The sequence below is a fragment of the Scophthalmus maximus genome, chromosome 2 (assembly GCF_022379125.1).
Source record: "Scophthalmus maximus strain ysfricsl-2021 chromosome 2, ASM2237912v1, whole genome shotgun sequence".
NCBI classification, from domain to species: domain Eukaryota; kingdom Metazoa; phylum Chordata; class Actinopteri; order Pleuronectiformes; family Scophthalmidae; genus Scophthalmus; species Scophthalmus maximus.
In genome coordinates this window covers 1,000,160-1,021,645 of record NC_061516.1, presented here as the reverse complement: position 1 = coordinate 1,021,645, position 21,486 = coordinate 1,000,160, and the positions used below count along the sequence as shown (strand labels likewise).

General features: G+C 41.3%; 1 protein-coding gene across 4 annotated transcripts in view; it reads right to left on the bottom strand.

The window, feature by feature from the left end:
• nrxn2b (neurexin 2b) overlaps positions 1–21,486 on the bottom strand; it is a 675,914-nt gene that overhangs the window by 98,463 nt on the left and 555,965 nt on the right. The gene's annotated exons all lie outside the window — the stretch shown is intronic.

Sequence of the window (21,486 nt, the reverse complement as noted above, 5' to 3'; positions counted from 1 at the left end):
ATTCTGGTGCTCAAATCCAAGACCATTATGCAAAATAAGGATTCCTACCATCTGTTAAACAATTTAAAAAGAGTAATATCTTCATTTTGTTGTGCAGACTGTTAAATTACATAGTAAGGTGGGTGGTTTGCGTCAAAGCAAGACCCAGATGAATGCTAGGACCCAAGGTTCCCCCACAGATCACTTCATTATAACAAGATAAACACCTTCATCCACTTAACCTGTCAGTGGTTTTTTTTGCTATGGTTGAGTGGTGTTAAGTGAAAATGAAGACACACTGTCTAGGAACAAATGCAATTAGGTTTCTGTATCACTGCACCTTATATGTTTAGCAACTGAGAACTATAAGTGATCTGGAGACTCCTGAGTGGATTTACCCTCATCCACCATTTCATGTCAGAAAATGACAACAGCGCTCTGTTGCCCTCACCTATCAAGATTGTCATCACAGTGACTCGCAACAAGTCTTGCTATCCTGTTTGATAAGAAGTTCAGAGTAAAACAGGGAAGGAGAACTGTATTTGTTCTTTGTTCACATTGACACAGCAAAATTGGTACCAACTTGTCATCTTGTGACCTTAACATATTGTGGAATTTTTCTAGGGGTGGGCGATCTTGGGATCCACAATCTGAATAACATTTTTTTCTCACCATCTAGGCTATGCCCCCAAAAAACAAGTGAGCAAAATAAAATTAAAAAAAAACTAGTGAGTTTCTTATGTCAGAAAAAGACATATAACAATAACATGTACTCTTAAAATAACAGATCTGGTCTTTGACTTGGACCAGCAAAAGTAGAGGGTACTTTCACTTAAACTTTCACTAAATGCTTCGACAGATCGCTCGTGTTACAGATTTTACTTGCAATACATTTCTTACAGTTGTGGCAATGAGCATTGTCTCTTTCAAATAGTTCACTCTATCGCAACACGGAGCAGCCGGTCTGCCTCTGTGTCTCTGTCTGTGTCGCGTGTCGAGTCGGACAGTGAGAGCTGGACACGCCCCCTGCCATAAGACAAAGACACAGAGCGCTCAGGATTGGGGTAGATTCATCACAGATAATTTGTTCATTTCTTCAACACCGTTAGCAGTGCCGAATATCATAATATATAATAAAAAAGTGAATATCTGTTGGTTGCAATGTCCATGCGCAGTTTTATGTAACAAGAGCAACTTCCCCACGATCTGTACGATTCCTCTGAAAAGAAGATCATATGCCAAATTATGATCGTCACGATATAAAATCGTCAGATCCACCCCCAAAAAACATATCTGGATGAACAGTAAACCTGATGTTGGATTTTCAGGTGCAATGCTACTTTGGAATTTTGTGAAGTATCCTCCCTTGTCTGACACCTAAAACATGCGGCTTTGTCAACATACAAGTGAACAGTGAAATGAAAGGTTGTTGGGAATTCTCTCCACCATTCCTGATTGAGATCATGAGAGTTTTAATTAAATCATTGTAAACAGATGACGCAACAAAAGGCAGCACACTGACGTATCACCCAAAGGGGGGGAAACAATTACAGAAACATCTACTGAAGTCTAAATCAAAAGAGATGATGTGGACACTCTTTAATGAGATGAATCCTTTGTTGTTAAAGACTCCTTTTCTCTGCATGTTGTGTAAGCTGACAGGAATTGACATGCTCAGCTTCAGGCCATGGTTAGTCAGTTACTTAGCTAGTGTTTGCTATCATCATGTCATATTTATCTTCACTGACCAGAAATCCAAGTAATATACACTTCTGAATGGTGGAAAAATTGAAATATTCACTTAGATGTGCACATTTGTTTTCTGAGTGAATCTAAAAGGCATTCAAATATAGTATGATCACCACCCTTGGGGCACCATTTACATTTAAGCTCCAAGTTGGAAAGGTTACCGATTAACAACTGAATGAATCGTCGTACTTGTTGCCCATCTTTCCTCCTGACCCACCGTCCTGGATTGACCTCAATCCAAAACTATCAATCAAGGTAATTGAAAAGACATCACTGAAATGTCAATGTGCTGTAATAAAGCTTATTAATGGCGCCCACATTTCGCACCAGCGCCATCAAATGATGGAGGGCCAGATGATTGTAGCAATGGGCGTTTAAAAGAACCGTGATCACTAACTAAAAGGTCCTGGAGCCTTTTTTCTTGCTGTGACTTAAATTGAGGAAAATGATCAAATTGAAATGCATTAGTTCTTGGTAATAGTAATTTCCTAAGTTGAATTATAGATTTCTGACAGAAGCAAGGTTGAATATACTGAGGAGCTTGTTGAAAACAAGGTGGTCGCGGGGAGTGGGAGGTAAGAAAGATGTGGTCTGACGCCTGTGACTCAAAATCAGTGCACCATGTCTAGGTCTGGCATTCACCCTGCCACCCCTCCTATCACTGTGTCCTTCAGCGACATGGTGGGCCTCAGCGATCAGACCAGCAATATCATTCTGACACTCAATCTGATAGAGTCATGTCTCCCACTGGAGAGGAGGAAAGGACAGGGTGATGAAAAAGAGGGCAATAAAGCAAAAAAAAGAGAGAGGAGGCTTGATTAAGGGAACAGTCAGAGAAAAGATGATAGAGAAATAAGTGCCTGGGGCAGAGGGAGACACGTTATTAAAAAGTAAATGACTAATCAGTCCTCAGTTAGAGAGATGGAGTGACAGGAACTCGGGTCGCTTGACCATCAAATTAGAGTGTTGGGGGGACTGGGTGGGTGTGCACCCTGATCCAGCTGTTCATACTGGCAGTGCAACATGGAAGGAAAATAATGGCAGTTTAAAAAAACATTCAAAAAGACAAATGAGGCCACAAGTTTAAGAGGAGGAAATTTTCACAACCATCCCTTGGTGGTGTGCTCTTATTCATGGGGTAACAAACTCTTCCCTTTGAGGTGTGTGGTGTACAGCCATGTACACGGCTGTGAGGTCACCACTGCCTGCGAATCAATGTGCTAGTCTCTTGCAATGCAATTTTGCATTCTCCTAGTGGCTAGCATAAAATGCAATGTATTTACATATTATTCATGCAAGTGCAGCAGGCAGAATAGCCCCAGGCCCCCTGAGCTGTTCTACTCTACATAGTTTGCCAAGATGATTCTTAAGTGGATGAGTCTGTAGTGACTCTGCCTTAAGGCCCCTGCGCTGTCACGAGCGAGGCATGAAAATAGAAAACCCTTCCTGCTATTACTCAAACCTACCTTCTTAATTAATGAACTAATATAAACATTACCACAGGTTTAATCTTAGAAATATTGAATCCCTCCACCTCCCACTAACCTTTTGGGAACAACGCGTTTTTTAAATAGCTCTCAACAAGAGACATTTCATGGTGTGGTTAAAAAGAAGTCTCCAAAGTTACTAATTCTTTCCAAACATGATAGAAGCATTGCCGAAAGCCAGTTTTCTGAGCCAGAAACAGGATACAAAGAGGTTCAAAGATTATAGCTGGGAAGATTTTTCACATTTACGTTTGATTTAAAAATATATTATGTGTTATGTATGACTTACTCACTCACTCACTCAGTCCTGAATAAGAATTAACACGAACATTTGGGATTTGAATGTTGTATCACGTGATCTGACCAGATCACTTTCTCAGACACACACACCGATATTTTGCAACCCTATTTCCTGACACTAGTAAATACAACCTTGTGCTTGAAGAGGCCAGAGCCAGATGCTTCCATTTTGGCTGAGGACGAGACAAAGGCATCGCAGATGGCGCCAAGCAGCATGATTCGAAAATCAGAGCCAGGGAGAGGGTGGGGTGGAGGAAGTCAGGTTGGGGTTGGTGGGTGGCAGGAGTCCACACTGAAGCAGTTGGGCAGATGACGCAGCCCCAGTGACAGAACAAACAATCACAACAATGGACTTCACAGATTTAGAGCTGCACAGATAAAGGTTGGACAATAGTTGAATAACACAGAATAGAGCACAATTAAACATAACAGAACCTGTTAATAAATATAGTTATTTACAATAAAAAAAGTAGCAAAGGTTTTTACATTATGAAGGTCATCGAATTGGACTGTCTGCAACCCAGGATTGTAGTAGTGGGCCATCTTGCCCCAAAAAAACAAAACAAAGAACTACATTGCTTTAAAGACACTGGCAGATCAAACCTTGCATCTAAAGTGTACATCAATGTGTACCATGTTGCCCACAGCTTTGAAAGGCACCACATCCTAAACCACAGTACATCAAATGAGGACTTCTCAGTCACCTCTTCCCATCGTTTGCTGCCTTTATTGTGTTTTCTCTACTGCTCTGATGTGTCATTCAATGATAACTTTTACGTTTGGAGACCTTGTGAAATACAGAGGAGTGGGGTTTTACAGACCTGAGAGGAACACTCTCAGCATCTTCAGATTCACACTTTTAATGTGCCATAGCGCCTTCCTCTGTGATATTTGACTGACCGATGGTGAGTCATTATTGGTCTTGTCTGGCTGCTTGCGCACAAATACTGTATGTAATGCATGAAAGAGACTTTATAAACGAAAAATGTGATATCATTTGGCACAGCAATCTAGTATATGCAATCATTCTGTTGGTTTGTGAACGTAGCATGGAGTCACGTTATCAGGGACTGACAGTGTAAATTGAATAAAATGTCACAATCTCACCGATTTGGTTAAAAACTAGTTTGAGGACAAATTTAAGGTCCATCGTGATGTAAAAATGCCCACGCCTTTATGATCGTATGTGTGTGTGAGAACCAACACTGCGGGGATCTGGCCAAAATGTTGACACTCATCTCTGCTGCAGTGACAATGGGCTCTTAAGGGAGACACACACACACACACACACACACACACACACAAACACGCACACACACACACGCACACACACACACACACACAGTTGATGGCTTTTTGTTTTTGCACATTTGACATGTGCAAGGGGTGATGCATGAATCTTTTCGTGCTTGTTAAGTGCACATTTGAAAATTAGCACATAGAGGAGAAATATAATGCACAGACCGTCACAATTCTTGAGTACATACTTGGATCAAAGTATTTAATAACCTGCCTGTTTGTAAGGTCTGAGAGGCAATCAAACTCTCACTGTAGCCATATTTATTTATTTTCTATTTGCTTTGCATTTTATATAAAACGGAAACTAGTAATATAAAAAGATTAATTATGTCCAAAGCGCCTAGAGATGGGGGGCTGCATTTCAGAAGTGTATCATGGCATGGTTAGTAAAAAAGTATTGCAGTTCAGATACACATAGACACATTCAGTCAAATAATGATTGATTTAATCCATAGAGTGAACGTTTGGGAAACTCAATGAGATATCCTAACTAGCATTTCCAAGAAGGCCGGCAGTAGGATGTGCACCGTAAGTGTTCTTGGAAGCAATAAAGGATCGTCAGTCATCTCAAACAAACTCAAAATCAAGATTCGATTCCCATAAGCCTCTTCCTTATTCCTTTACATCCTCCCCCTGCTATGTTTGCAGAGTTGTGCCTGTCAATGTCAGACACAAGCAAGAGACCGAGAGGCCTGTACATGCATATACATATGAGGATGGACACGCTCAAGACGCAGACTTCCCGACAGCTCTTATTAAAGTGTGTCTTATATCTGAGGTGGCAGCGGTGAAGCCTCAGCCTAGGGCCCATTTATTTAAGAACATGGATAATGAATTCTTTGTGGCATCTCATCTTCCCATCACTATTAATGTGGCTTTCTACAGGTATCTGCAATCCATACTGTTAGCCTCTAGACTGGAACCTCACACATTCAGCTGCTTTACCCATGACAGATTTGCAGCCTCTCACTCATACACACAGCTATGATTATTTTACATAGCAGGTTTTCATCACTCCAATTCCGCTTTTACTATATACATGTCATTGTTCTGCTATGCACAAAATACCTGCTGCCTGCTCATGTTAGAAACTTGGGAGTGCCATTCTTTTTTTTACCACTAAAGCACACACACACACACACACACACACACACACACACACACTAAACCGATTTGTGCCACAGGCAGACGAAGAAGTCATTTACCCTCCATTGTAAGTGGCTAAAAAGGAAAGGCAGGGATTAACCACAGGCCAATTACAGAGTTGGCTAAACCCATTCTAACTGGAACAAATACATGGCATGGTCCAGACTTTTTCCAACATGCAGCGACTTGCCCATCTCCAGAGGAAATTAAATACAAAATGAAAGAATAAAAATCCAAAGAGTTGATGAGCTGCACATAAGGCGGACGGAGGGAATTGGACACATATGGGAGACAGGACGGTTCAATAAATGTTTTGAAAGGACGATGTGGTTTTAAACCAGTTGATGTAGACACAGTCCAACTGTGCTCCCTGTTATGAAACAACCTATGAGACCCCAATGGAGTCTAATTAATATTCTGTTATTGTTGCTTTAATATTCCATATAGCCCGTCTATGCATTAACCATTCTGAATTCTGCTGTTTCTCTCTCAATATATAGAAAGAACAACTTTTCATACAGCTACAGACTAAATAATTTCACTTTAAACAATATTTGCATGACGCATTGACATCACTGGTCCTCTACATTTCTTGTCGGGTATCTTAGCTTTCCAGGTTAGATAACAAATTATAGCTACAGCATAATGAACAGTTTAAATTCATGGCTACAAAAGATTAGTCTGTTTAAATGGCGAATGACGGGATTGTTGTAAAATAAGTTTGAAATAGTTAGAAAAGAAAAGCTGTCAGCCCTAATCTAAGAAAGTCACAAGTTTGCTGACATTCTGTCTCAACATCTTTCTGTCATCTGTCAATCAAACCGATGTTTGGGAGCTTATTTGATCCTTCAATAAAAATAAAATAAAAATCAATACTTGTTGATAATTGACTAATTACAATTTCATAGGACTCAAAATAACAAAATGTTGATGGTGTATTACATTATTAGCTACTGGCAGGGTCATCGTACTATCAGCAGTGAGGAGTCTGAATAAGTCGTTTAAGATATTTGATAAATTGCAATATGAGTTGGTTCTAGGAGAAAACTAAAATATGAGTTAAACCCAATAGGAAAGAGACTTGTGACTTGTGAAGTGAGGTGAGAGGGGAGTGGAGAGAGAAAGATAGAAACGGAAAGATGTGGATGTGGAGAGGCAGCGCGTCGGTGTAAGTGACTCATGGCAGATTGTATCTTGACTTTGATAAGGAGCGAAAGGTTACATGACACCCTGGCCGCAGCTGATGCTATCCCATCCAGAGTGACACTGACAGGGTGAGAGAGGCCGTGGACAAGGCCTCACTGGAAGACAAGCCGGGATCATGAGTGTTACACACCCACGCGACATGAAGGTCAACAACTGTTGCTCGGCGGAGGATGCTGATTCGGGCTATGTGGGGATTTCTGGCTCTGTCTGCTTATTTCTATAACATTTGCCATATTCCACCTATCAGAGACTGTCCAAATCAAACAGAGGTATTGTCCTGGATTTGACAGTCTAGTCAGCTTACATTTGGATGCAAGTTGGAAAGCATCAGGATGGATCTCTTCGTACGCACGCTGAATCACCTGTGTGAGACAGGGGTGGCACAGGGCAGTTCTCACTGGAGAATGCATTCAGCAGCGGCTGCTTTATCGGATCCCGCTAAACATGCCAGCAAAGACATTACACAATGCCTATCAGATTCAAAGTCAACTCTCTTGACATTCCTCTCCCTCTCCTTCCGCCTGCAAAATGGCTGCTAGGAACAAATGTCCAAAAGAACCAGGACGGCGTATAACTACTTCTGGTAATTTGAGGTGGATCAGCACTATAAATGCCTCTTATACAATAGCTAATATAATCAAGGCAGCAGATTAAACGTGCTGTAGGACACTGGGAGTAGGTTTATAGTTTAATTAAAGCTTGTTTTAAATTTTGTGCTTGATTGGGGAATTGGATCTTTCTCCCCTTCACCAGCCAACTAAGAGTGGCAGATTAGCTCAGCATTCCTAAATACAAGACACTGGCATATGTTGTTAATATCCTTGCAGAATAAAAGCAGCTGTAACAGTCATCATGACTGCAAACATTTATTGGTTGAAGTGCTCATAAATGTACCGTGCGGATATTATAATGAAGTATTTAGACTCTGTAGGTGCTTTTGAGGGATATATTCTGTGAGTGCTGGCAATGCTCCATCATTCAATATGCTGTACGTCATTTTTTGCTACCCTTGATACTTTTATTCTAATTGTAGACTTATCGCTAATGATAAACATATGCAGTATGTATTTTCCTTGTCCGGGGGGTGGGGGGGGCGGGGGGGATAAGATTCACTGCAAAACGGTCCAGATATGTGTAACTGTCACTCTCTGATGACGTGAACCTGTATATATTACAGGTATAGCTCCATCTTTACCATTTCTTTTTCATTTTCATCATTCCAGGGGATAATTAAGAGTCAGGGACTTGTGGTGCTGGTGATGGGTGGGTGGGTGCTGGGGTGCTCTGCTCTTCTCAGCTTCACCGGGAGGCATTTGCTCCCTTAAATGGCCCAATGCCTTTGTTTCTTATGTATTATGTTGTCAAGATTCCGTCTAATAAAATCTTCTTTCAGATGCTGCCTTCTGAGAGACTAGAAATATGTAACACTCTAAAGTCAGGCATCACATCAGTGTAAGGGTTTTCAAATCTTTGAACACAAACTATCAGTTGCCTGAGTACCCAAATTTAATAATGCATTTCCTCTCTACCGCTTCATTGCCGCTGTTGTTGTTTATTTCTTTGACATGTTTGCTTGTCTGTACTATGCTCAGTTCAGCAAATCCTTAGTTCCCCACAATAAATCCAAAATATATTCACAAAAATAGTGAAATCAGAAAGTATGTGTTCTTTAAGTTGATAAGGTGATACTGAATACGTTCTGTTTACCAGCTCATATTGACCTATTGCAAAGATTTGATAAAAGAAGATTGATAATTTAAAATATTATGTACTGCTGGTTTGATATGACATGTTGCAGAGACCTGCTCCCCCTGAGAAATTATTCTTTAAATAGACCAAAAGGGAAACTGTACCCTGAGTAGCAGCTTCCTTAGATATAAAAACATCTGCAGTTGCACTGAGACGTGTCAACATGAACAACTCACTCCACCAAGTTTTACTTTTTCCCACCTGATCCATCATTGCACCTCCATATCACAAATGTTATTCAGCAGCTATGAGAATATACTCTCTGATGATCTGTTATATGTTTCACCCAGCTGAGCACGGACATAAAGCGATGGCTGTGACTTCAGCTCACATGTGCATTTTAGCGTTTGGTTTACATGCACACCACTAGTGCAATCCAAAGAGTTTGGTTTCTTACTGGAAGAAAATGTGTGTTTTTGAGCTACCCTGCAGCAAGCAACACCTAGTAATAATCTGCAGCCACAGGATATTTCTTGTGGATGAACACTAACTCTAAGAAAACAAAATGTAACCATGCATGGTACAGATATAAGTGAGGTTGCGTTGTGTTCTGTGGATAATTGTCTTGTTAAATGATAATATACACATATAGAAAATGATTACCTGTATTTTTTAGCTATCACTTATTCCGTGTTGATTATGGGTATATTTCACTGGGTTTCTGTCAGCCAAAGAGTTTTAAGAAATTTAATTTAGGGAGGATCGTCCTCCTTTGGATGATTGTACACACTGCAGTGATGTAATGCTTTGTTACATGTTTAATTTAATGTTGATCAGGACTTGTCATAGCTTGCATAAATGAATATACAGTGTGTAAATCTGATATTCAAAGACCACAATTTTCTGTTCAGTGACTATTGATTTAGCCTTCTGGTCAGGTTGTCTAGTTGTCTGTTTAGGAAATCAGGAAAGACTATGAATGTTTACAGTTTTATATGTGAATTCACCTCTACTTGCTCTGTGTGCCCATAATTTGAGTTGTCAATATGTATTACTCACTTTACAGCTGTCACCTTGTGTCTGAGAAAAGTAGAGGGTATTTCTCTACTGGCATCAGGACTTACAGGTATATAAACAGGCTATTCGTTACACTTTTCATTAAACATCAGATTCAGAGGCTAACTTGCAACCCCCTCCCAGAATGTATCCACTCTCAAATGTTCCAGGACCCTCCAGATTTACACATTTAACACTGGTAGTGCTGTACCAGCTGTCTGGACGACTCCCTCAATCATCGGACCAGATGTGCAGCTAATTGTCATGGCAAGCGTGACGTCTCAACCCCGCCGTGACAGCCTCAGGCATGGAGAGATATATGTAGCATGTGTCTGTGTGCATGTCTGCATGTGTATGTGATGTTTGGAGGGTGAACACTTTCCTCCCTGTTTCCCCTCTAAACTTTCCACCCCCTGGGAAGCCTCAGTCAACAGCGATGTAACTCTTGTGTGTGGCAGTGTAAGCAATATGCCTATGCGTTTTTGATAGGCATGACAGGCACGCCTGCTAGTATTGAGCTTCTCGGCCTGTCCCTGAAGACCAGAGAAAGTGCAGCGGGATACTGCAGATTTGCAAACCTGGTGTGGCTCTTGAGCCACCACCCCTGGACGTTTTGACCAAGCAAAGGGATCACTGTTCTGGGCCTCGTTGAAACAGCAGGTGGGGGCCCTCAGAATATCTCCTGACCGTCATTCCTATCTATCTAACTGGTAACACAGTCAGTACTCGGGTCATCCCTCCCAGTTGGGTTGCAGTGTGTATGTGTGAATAAGAGAGAGGGCGAGTGCAGATGGATGGGTGCATGTTTTTTACGCATCTTACTTTCTCTCTGATGATAATACATCTGCTTCTTGTGGAAACAGACCACTGATTAGTTAGCCCATTGTTTTTGATCAAGTGGACCCAGAGAAAGGCATTACTGATGCTCCAAACATCTGCCTCATGACTACCAGTGTAAACAGCTCTGGGACCGCTGTAAGTGATGTCTGTTAATCCATCAGGGAAATTGTCTCTTCGGCCTCCACTATTGCCTTTTTCTAATTACTGGGTCTGTCAACTTTGATAACTATGCACTATCTATCACATATGTACGCACTGGCTGACTGAGCAACGATTGCATAGCAATGTGAACCAGTGAACAGGTGAAATGAGCAAGACGGAGGGAAAGCTTCATTTGTCAACGCAAATGACGGTGGTCTGCCCTCCCCATCCATTTATCATGCTGCAACAGCAGTAATGTTGATGGTACAAATCCAACCCTACACCCCACAAACGTGCAAGGCGTACATCAGTTGGTCACCATGGAGGGAGCGTGAGCTCAGCAGAATGGCGGGGAGAAGATAATTTCCATCTGTGTATTAATCAAACAGGCATATGGGTTCAGTTAATTGCTCTGGGAAGACATCCAACTAACAAGTCTTTTTCTCCCTCGAGTTGGCCAAGCTCTCTGCTCAGTCAGAGTTGGTGGAGTCTGTCTTGTAAGTGACTTCTTGTGCAACTGCAATAAGCCCATGCCACTACCAAGTACACTCATGTGCCTAATTGTTTCACATCACAGCCTCTGCTGAAATAACACCTGCACATTTCCACCCTTTGGACACACTCAAATCACCGTTTCCGACCCTCATAAAAGGGTAAAGTGGCAAATTCTCCCTGTCTTACTTGCACTAACTCTCACTCAGCCCTTGCTACATCAGCTACAGATATAAGAGCACTTCAGCATATCAATCTGAAGCCTGATTCTGTAAGTACAAGTGCTGACTCAGTAAAGAGGCAGTGTAAAAGGGAAAACACAAAATAAAATAATTAGAGAGGGTGGGTTAGGGAATGAGGAGTATACAAGAATAACCCTATCCCACCCGCTGTAGCTACATTGTCAACTCAGTTGCCTGATTAAGTGAGTCCAAGGCTTATTTGTTTGGGATTACTTTTGCATGTCTTGGGCTTTCACCAGCAAATTATGAACAGTTTCCTTCCATCCAGCAGAGTAGCTTGTGATTTTTACGCAGAAGTTCCAACAAAGACTAAAACTTATGAAACAGTGCATGATCACAAACTAAATGACTAAAGCTGTTGCGGATTCTTGCATCTGATTTTCCCAAACCGGATGAACCTGAGAAACACAATTCCCAGTGGTGGCAGTCACAGAATGAATGATGAACTTCCTTCTCCTCCTCAATTGTGCAGGAATAATATGATGACACCAATCCTTCAATCACTTATTAGAGGTTCCTCCCTTGTGGCTTTACTTCCCCCGAAATATTAGGAAGCGAGTGTTCTTCTCAGTGAAAATCAAAGAGCCGGAGAACTATCTTGATTGTTGACTTCTCAGAGTATTCTCAGGCTGACAGTTCCGTTGTTTTGTTTGGATTATTTTCCCCCTCCACAACTTATGAACGTGTCACAAGAAAGAAAAAAAAAAGAATGTCTCCATGTCTCTCAGCCCCTGTGGATAGGAAACACGCCTGTTTTTTTGTTTTTTTTTCATTTTGTTTTGTTTTGTTTGCTGAAGCCATTTGCAGTTTAACTGCCTGGTTGTTTCCCTCCAACTCACCCCCTCCTACGGTAGTGAGTCGCTGAACAGGCCACCAGAATGTAAGTGCGTATGAGCTATGCCCTATCCCCCCCTCTACCATCTCTGATCAAATTCAGAGCCAATTCAGACAGAAAGAAGTAACAAAAGACCCAAAAAAAGGTACAGTCGATGACTATACAGTGTATGAATTTAAAAACAGACAGACATGCAGTTTAGAATAGGGTGATTGAGCCACAGTAGAAAGCGTTTAGCTACATTTTTTCAATGTCGCCAGAATAACTGATAATTTTATTTTGTAACCCTTACTTTTGATTTGTTTTTCAAATGAAAACCCACATGTGGCTTTGGATTAGCTAAAAGACAAAAAAGAGGGATAATTATGGGCAAACCCTCATCACATTAGTGACTAAATCACATACTGTATATCTGTATCTACATTAGCAGCTCAAAATAATCAACTCTCAGCACATATTCCATCCGTTTGTCCACACCTGTCTCCGACTTGACCAATCCTTCCAGCCAACCAAAACAGCAGTTTTTCCAAAGCAATACAGCATCCACAGCAAGGAAATCTTTTTTGCAGCACACGGAAGCTGCAGCTGTGAACATCCATAAGCTGCTGTCTGCGACAGGTTTGCACAGACTTTGGGAGCCCATCGTGTATTGCTGCTCGACAACCAGCTTTTCATCTCTTGAAAACTACTGTGTATTGACACTAGCATTGTTTCCAGTAAATGTGGATTTCATTGCCTTGGATGACAGACTGAGGAGCATCCATATTGTTCAACGTAATACAGCAAAGGGTCAGATAAATCTGAGCTTTCCCTGTCATAAATACAACTTAATGCTGTCATTAAAAAACTGTTAACAAGTCAGAAATAAACTGACTTCTCTCTTATGACATGAATGTGACGTTATTTGTAAATAGCGAAGCTTATTTTTTACCCTCTCCAAAGAACAAATCAATTGTCAACAGGACCATATGTTTTTTGCTCTCTATACATAGAACCCCAACCCGCCCACAGTGCACCTGTTTAACAGTGAGTTTATCACTGGAGTGACCTTGGTGACCCAGAGTGCAACCAAGTCTGAACTGAAAAAAATGGAGAACCATCATGGCACAGCCACGGACCTGTTCCTGGTCCAGCCGCTTGCCTCTCATTCTTCCTCAGGGGACGTTGTGTGTAATTTAACTCGCTGCTGAACACAGGCAATGGCATTTATTAAGAGCTCTTTTACTCCTCAAAGGGAATTGCAGTTTAAAAAACAAACATGTTCTTCTATTATCTTTGCTCTAAACCACTCCCTTTTTAAGATGACCAGTTTTATCCCAACTGCTCCAGACATTCATTCTTAATGGTGTTCATTTTCAGAACAACAAATGCACCATTTTTTTTCGTGGTCTGTCAACAAGGAGGATGGTCAATGGACTTGCAAAGTTAAGAATGGCTTCTGAGAAAAAAGACATTCATCATTTCTGCTTTAAGCACATCACAGAGGCCTTGAAAACAGACATGTAAGCTCTGCATGAATGAGCAGATGTAAACACCTTTTTTTCTTGCCTCTTTTGGTCATCTTCCTCTCCTCGGCACTGTTGCTTTTCCTTTTTTCTCCTTCAGTATTAGTTATTTTCTCTTTCTACCCATCGTACTTGCCTGCTATGCTTTTAGTATCTGTTATGTGCTTGATTATGTTCAAGGTATAAACATCCTCCCAAAGGTAGTCGACAAGTACACTGAGATAAGGGCGAGATGAGATTTGGTTATAGTGTTTGGGCTTAAGCCGACCACCATTTTAGGAAAGGGATGGAAAATGTTCAAAGCAAATTGTTGGACAAGGAACTGGGGGTAACAGTGATGTAGGGAACTCATTTGGTGGTCAATTGAGATATTAAAGGGGGGCACAGACTCAGAGCATCTTTACAATCATAAGCTTCATTAAAACGGTACAGAAATTCAATAGACAAACTTTCATGGAAAAGGCAAGGAGGAATTATCAATGTGGAAATAAATCAAAGAGGAGAAAAGTTAAAGAGTGAGGCAAAGTCCAAAAAAGTGTTAGATAATGCTAACAGGCAGATTTCAATGATGCTCACGGCACAGCCAGATGCTCGGGGAAGGTGTGAGAGATGAAAATTGGGAGTTTGCATACTAGCACTGTGGGAAATTGGTGTTTGTTTAAGGATGACATATCCACTCTGAAATGCATGCATGTGTCAGCATTACAAGTAAATCATTGAAGTGAAAAGTTTTAATGAGAGCATTCAGAATGGTGTGTTCAAACAGAAAATTAACGTATTAGTCATAAGAGAATAGTTAATAGCGGCAGCAGCATAGTAGGTGTAGATGAATCACAATGCAAATGAAGGCATCATTTCTAATGAGTAATGCTGATTTGTGTTGTGTTGGACGCATATAAGATATACAATAATAAATGGGTTGGCCTCTCTATGCTGGCCAGGTGCTTTACTGTAGTGAGGGGAGAGCTAAAGTGTATCCAGAGGGAGCAGCGAGTTGGATGTGCAGCGGTGACATTTGGAGAGGACTTCGGTGCCTCAGGGCACCTCACTGAAGACAAAGAAGACCAGGCAAATGTATGCTTTCCCTTTTTTTCTCTTTCCTTCTTCTTTCATGCTCTTGATTTTCTTTCTCTGTCAGTCTCAAAAGGAAGATGAAAGATGCACCCTGTGGATATGGCTCAAGTGGAGGGATCCCTGTTGAGGTCCAAGAACATCGAGATAAAATTGAAAAAAATCAGGAAAACAGATTTGGCTGTGGTTCTGGAGTGCCAAAATCTACTGTTGGGCCCTTCCGGAGATGTAAAAGGCTAATCAAGGAAACTTTGACGACAGAGGTTAACCTCTTGAGGACCCCCAACTTTCACTGCCAACAACAAGCCTCATCTCATGTAAGTGCTGTTCACCTTTTGGCACAAGGGACAGTATAACAAAACATGCTGTCTTTTCTTTCATTCCTTCTCTCATCTTTCCCTCAATTTGCCCCACATTAAATCTTGAATAAAACAACATGCAGGGGACGGTATCAGTGCAATTTCGGGAAATACTGATTGCAAAATTCGAAAGTAGATACTGTGCAGCGTTTTATCACGCTGAACAGTTCTCATCTCAACTTAGATAATGAATTAACAGTGCATGCATTACAAGTATGTAAACAGAGTGCAGAGGTACATGAGTGGAGGAACGGAGATGGCAACGACAAGAAAGAACAGAAAGAGGGTCATTTTGCCTTCCCAGGTGATTATTAAAGGACGGAAACCAAACAGACAGGCCTGCTCTCTTGGACCCTAATAGCTTATTGATCCAGAAAGCCCATCTACCACTTTGCTCTCGCAGGATACATGGCCAATGTGAGCTGCAAGTACAGTGACCTACAGGCAGTAAAGATAGTTGAGGCCACCTTTTTAACAAAATTATTACATTCTTTTCTCCCTTTTGTGGACTTATCAGTCTGTTTCAGTATGACACAGTAAAGACAAAGCAATGCTATTCACAAAAGGCTATCTTAACTTTATTTACCAGTAAAGCTTTAAAACTGTTTTTTATTAAACGAAAAATAAATTACAGTGGAACATTTAAGTGGAAGTAATGACTCTGTATAAATATGAGGAATTATTAAATGTAACCACAGAACTATCAGCCTCGAAGGACAAGCAAACCCGACTTCCCTTGATTCAAGTTTTCAGATTATGCTTTCAGAATTTGTGCTTTGATCCTCAGTTCCTGTCCACAAAGTATCAAAGTGTCCTCCAGCTAGCCACTGAAGCCAAAATTGCTTCTGATGTATAAGTTTGAACAAAAACATCTGCCAATTCAGCCTTCTGTATTGTAATTCTTCCTTTTCTGTGGACTCACTTAGGTTAAAGTACAGCAAACAAACTGATCGACATGTAACAGAGGATGTTAACAGTGCAATGTGATTCCGCTCATCACTTCCTGAATACATCTTTCTCAAGAGAAAATGAATGCAAAATTACATCAGCTGCCCTTCTCTGTATGGTATTCGATCTGTGATGTAAAATCAGGTGCTGTTCATCATGTGTCCACAGCAAAACAGCTGCTGTGACATCACTGCTTGGGGCGTGGTCAGACAGGGTAACCTGCTTAGCATGCTTAAAGCATTAAATCCTTGAAATCCTTCAAACCAGTGCAGTGATGCAATACTTTCTGACAGCATATAATTCAGTCTAATAAATAAATGACCGTCTAATACTTACCTTCAGCAGTGCTGAGTTACTTCTTGGAATCGTGCTTTGTGTCTAAAAATCATGACAAAGGACCAAACAGGTACCAGCATACTGTTTTTTTGTGTTCCAATTAAAGCCTCTCCAGCAACAATTAAAACCACTGTTCTTTCCAACCATCACCAATAAAATGAGTAAATTTTAGTAATGAATGGTTAGTTATGAAAGAAGACTATCAATCCTGGTGAATGAGGTGGTCTGCCTCCTACTGCCCTTGTCCATCTACAGTTAGCCACCCATGACACATGTAATGTAGAATCTACCTTAGAATCTACCCCCAAGATCACGACCCTCTGCCCCGGCCACCCGCAGGGATGATTAATTGGTGATGCGAAAGGGGATTATTAATCGATATGCCGTCATCCTCCCGCCAGCTGAGGAAAGAGACCCTGCCAAACCCACTAGGATCCCGATCTCATTCCTGACAGTGGCCCAGGCTCCCCTTAGTGAGGCAGCTGCATTCATCAAAGCAATGCCTCCCTTTCTCCCTCAATTGTTCTCCAGGCTTCATCCCTCCATCTCTCCCTGCATGCTTGGCTTTTTCTCCCCTGACAAGATGAAGGAGAGTAGGATGGAGTAGTGACATTTAAAAAGGAAGGGTGGTGGGGGGGGGGGTTATAAAAAAACAGAAAAAAAAAGATCTTAATGTGCAGGGGAAGAATGTGTAGGGCTCTTGTAAATTTTGACTGTATATGTATTGAAGTGTCTACTCGGGCTAATCATACCTGTCCTGTAAGAGAACGTCAAGGTGTCCTTGCAAATGTGTCTGTGCGCAACTAAAGCTGGAACCTAAGAGCAGTGGGTGCTACTGACAGCTAGTTCGGTGTAAAGGCGTACTGTGTGTGGCCAAGTGTGTGTGCATGTGTGTGTTTGTGTGTTACCGGGGGCGGGGAGTGGAGGATAAAAGCCTCTGCCTCTGACAGTTTTGCATCACCATCTGCCTTTATCTGACGCCAGCATCTCTCAGCAACCCACTGCACTCTGAAAGCTCTCCATCCACCCTGTTCTCCTCGCTCAACTTATCCCAGGCTGCCGTGGCATGTCAGATCAAATTTTCAACCCATAATTAAACAGTTGCTGGCTTAAACCCTTGACAGATAACCTGTGGCTGTCGGAAAAGGAAAATTAAAATGAAAAAAAAAGGAGAGTGGTGGTTTATCCCGAAAAAGTGTTTCCCTCATTAATGAGCAGTGAGAGGAAAGGGGATCATCCTCGACATTAGCATTATGAAGCTAATGAAGTCAGATGCTGAACATCACATTTGACTGTGGGGATGCTGGCCAGAAAAAGTGTTAGTGCAGAAACATGAACACCGGGGCGCGCTGTCTATCTCCATTCCTTTCTCAGTCAATTTGTCACTGACAAATTTGCTTGGAGAGGGGTAAGAGTGGGGCCAAGACGAAAAAATATAGCCATGTCCCATTTGCTAATCGCTCTTTGCCCCTGCTCAAAGTAGACAGTTGTGGTGAGGGAAGGCTGCCTAACGTGCAATCAGAGGCAACCCGGACAGCCAGTGATGGAGGTATTTGAAAAGGCCCGCTGTGTGCTTCGCACCAGCCCATAACTGCAGATGAGACACTTCCCACAGAACAGTTTGTCAGACAACTTGCCAGCTGTAAATATAATGATGTCAAAGGTGAGCCATGCCTGTGAGAACAACAATAAATACAAACAGACATCCCTAAAAGAAACAGAAAAAAAAATTGTGCAAGTCCTTGTTTGAAAGGTGCATCTAAAACGCTACAACTTTATTCATATCATCTGTCAGGCCATTTAGAAAATTTATGAGAAGCTCATGAAAACAATGACTCTGATACTTGTTTCTTTCTTCATTAACAACTCATCTCTGTGTGCATTTAACATAACCCCAATTTGCCACTCTGCTTTTGTGCCTTTATTGCTTTGAGTGAAAACAGCTTCATAAAAGACTCAAAAACTTAACAAAGCAATGCATATTACTTCTGCTTAGAGGAGGGAACCAGCATGTTAATTCCTAATAAATCCTGATGAGTCATAAAACAGAAGATCAGAGGCGTTTTGTGAGTGCCTTTTGGTCAAACTATTTCTTCCATATTGTAGTCAACAAGCACTAATGGAAGAGGGATGCAAAATGTGAGAAGGTCCAAACTTTGTTTACCTCAGTGCCATTGTTTACCAATGGATGGGAGTGGGATGTGGTGGGTGATTGCAGTGCTGCCAGCTAAGCCAGGCAGCAAGGACAGCAGAGCATTCTGGAGAAAGACAAGGCATTCTAGCGAGGACAAAATGAGAGGCGACACTTGGCATGCAAAAATTGCCAATGTTTGCATAAAGGACACAAAAAATGGACCAACTCAGACTGAGCCAGCAGGAAAAAAAAAAGATGTTGTACTGTTTGCACTGAGATATGATTGCAGGGAAAACTGATCGGATTCATCATACAACTCATTTATCACACTTGCAAAGAGGCATCGATAACACTTGAACTGGTGAACCAAGATATTGACTAAAACAGAGTGTAAACCTTACCTAAATGTTATCAATACGTCTAATATAAAGCTATAATGGCTGCACTCAATGAGCTACACATGATAAGTGACTTAGAATTCTTATACTATATACTATATATATTTTGAATTAGATTAGAAGCGCTTTTGGCTTCAATAAACTTTTTCTTTTTTCAAATAAATACATGTTTTGTTTTATGGCACACTCCCAAGGTCTTGCAAGGACATCTACCTATTCCAGCAGCCACAGATGGGAGATTTAGCTATCAGCCCACTTCGATATCTGTCTGTACCCTTCATTCCCTGAATATCACACTGGTGATGGAAATATCATGAAGATTGGCAAAATGATTTCCTGCCCTCCCAAATGACCATTTCTACGTGTGTATTGTTAACATTTTGTGAAAGACATCGTGGGGGACTCTCAACTAAATCAAAGAAAACAGAAATGATCACTGAAAAAGTAATGATTGTGTCTCTTCATATTTAATTATTGTTGTCAGTGGTGAAGCCAATAGATATTTTCATCGTTGTGGAGAATAAAGTTTCAAACTAAAAATTTACACTGATACATTTGTCAGATTTAAACAGAGAACCTCTGTTTTGCTTTGATTACTGATTGATATAATACATGGAGATTTACTCTTAATGGAAGTGTGGTGTCAACCTGTTATGTGACCCGAGTGCAGGACCTCAATACATTCTGTGAAACCAGTTACAGTATCAACTGGAATGGGGTCAAAGTCATGGACCAGGAGTCAATTCACATCCAACACCAGAGATCATCCCTAAATACAATTCTGCGAAATATGGTTGGACGATCCAGTACAATATAAATAAACTGACTGACTTAACATTTGCTGTCAAGTAAGTCTTTGTCAGGAAAAAAAAAACATAGTCTTTTGTCCACAAGGAAATGCAGCAGCAACAGCAACATTTTGTTTGGAATGAAAGATGACAAATTAGATTACTGGATTAGCAACAATAGTGTACGACGTCTTCATACTCAAGTTAATTCAGATCAGTGCATTTTCTGAGTGATACAACATGAGCTGTTATGATGTGCTACTGACAGCAAAAAGTGACTAGATTTCCTGAGTAATCCTGAACTCTTTTCACCATTTATCCAAGAGGCTTAATTAGTTCTACTGAGTCTTGGGGAGTTGTGTGGTTTTTCACTTCGCTGGGTGATTAAATGCAGTGGAATTCCCCACCAGTCTGTAGAAGTGATGAAGTCTGTTGGATGAACAGAATATTTTCTCCAAGACCATAGACCAAATCCAATTTTTTTGTTTACTAGTTCTTCATATTCCCTGACCTGGGTGACAGAGTATCTTTTTAGACATACTGTAGGAGCAACACTGCAATATGCACAGTCATGTTTGGTCTGCTCAGCGATGAGTCATTCCTATGGCATTTCCAGATAATGAATTTTAAAGCTTTTTTATCTAGAACTCTCAAAATGTCAGCGAGAAAGTTTGTAGCACTTTCAGACACACCCACAGTAAATAATTGGGAGAGTGCAAGAAACAAGGTCTTGTGAGGATATGACATGTCCTTTTTAAAAGCAGTGACACTCAGTAGTCAGCTTAAGCACCTTATCCTACAACATCCACTTTCCATCTCCTACTCTGGTGCTTGATGATGACTGCATGTCAGGAAAATGTCATGAGTGATGTCCTTGCCTCTGTCAGGTAATGGAAGGGGGTGGGTGGAGAGGGAGGGCATAAAAGAGGTGGAGGCCTGTTAAGGGAGTGGGGCTATATGAAAAGACGGACAGGTTTGTGAGAGATAAGCAATAATGTACCATTACATCTGTGGAGGCATGTTTTTTAGAGCTGTGTCCGCCAGTGGTGGTGTTGTTTAGTTAGATTGAAAAATCAGTGATATGTCCATCAATCCATCTGTATCTATACCACTTCATCCTTTAAGGGTTACGAGGGGCTGGAGCCAATCCCAGCTGACACTGGGCTTGAGGCGGGGTTTAGCCTTGACAGGTCGCCCTTGTATCGCAGAGCAAACAACAACCATTCACACTCAAATTTAGAGTCTACAATAAACTTAACCTCAATCTGCATGTCTTTGGACTGTGGGAGGAAGCCAGAGTACCAAGAAAAATCCCATGCAAACATGAGGAGAACAAACAACCTCCACACAGAAAGGCCCTGGTTGGTTTAAACTAAGTGCTTTCTTGCTGTGAGGCGACAGGGCACCAATGTGCAGCCCTCAATAATGTGTCATATGCTGTACTGACAGGAAACTTTTGAAGAGTCGGTGCTACTCACTTCATTCT